General features: G+C 32.4%; 1 protein-coding gene across 1 annotated transcript in view; it reads left to right on the top strand.

Moving 5' to 3' along the window:
• lrp5 (low density lipoprotein receptor-related protein 5) overlaps positions 1–250 on the top strand; it is a gene marked incomplete at its 5' end in the record, with an annotated part of 46,724 nt that overhangs the window by 34,722 nt on the left and 11,752 nt on the right.

The raw sequence follows: 250 nt of genomic DNA, 5'->3' as shown, positions 1-250 counted from the left end.
TAACTAACAGCAGTCAACATCAGACATTATAAAATATATACATAACAGTTTATAAGGCTCCCCGTTCTCTTACTGTGTAAATTATTACATCAAACTCCCTTTTAAGAAATATGACATATTAACAATCCCTTATGTCCATAACAACATGTAACTCTAGAAATACATATGTCCACAGTCCACTGGTCAATTCGGCATCAATATGTATATATATATACTGTTGGGTCTCTGTAAATGTTATAAGGAGTTCGGT

This window comes from Morone saxatilis, unplaced genomic scaffold, assembly GCF_004916995.1.
Source record: "Morone saxatilis isolate NCDOM2014 unplaced genomic scaffold, NCSU_SB_2.0 Contig2, whole genome shotgun sequence".
Taxonomy (NCBI): Eukaryota; Metazoa; Chordata; class Actinopteri; family Moronidae; genus Morone; species Morone saxatilis.
The sequence above is the reverse complement of the archived record's forward strand: the minus strand, read 5'-3'. Positions and strand labels throughout refer to the sequence as shown.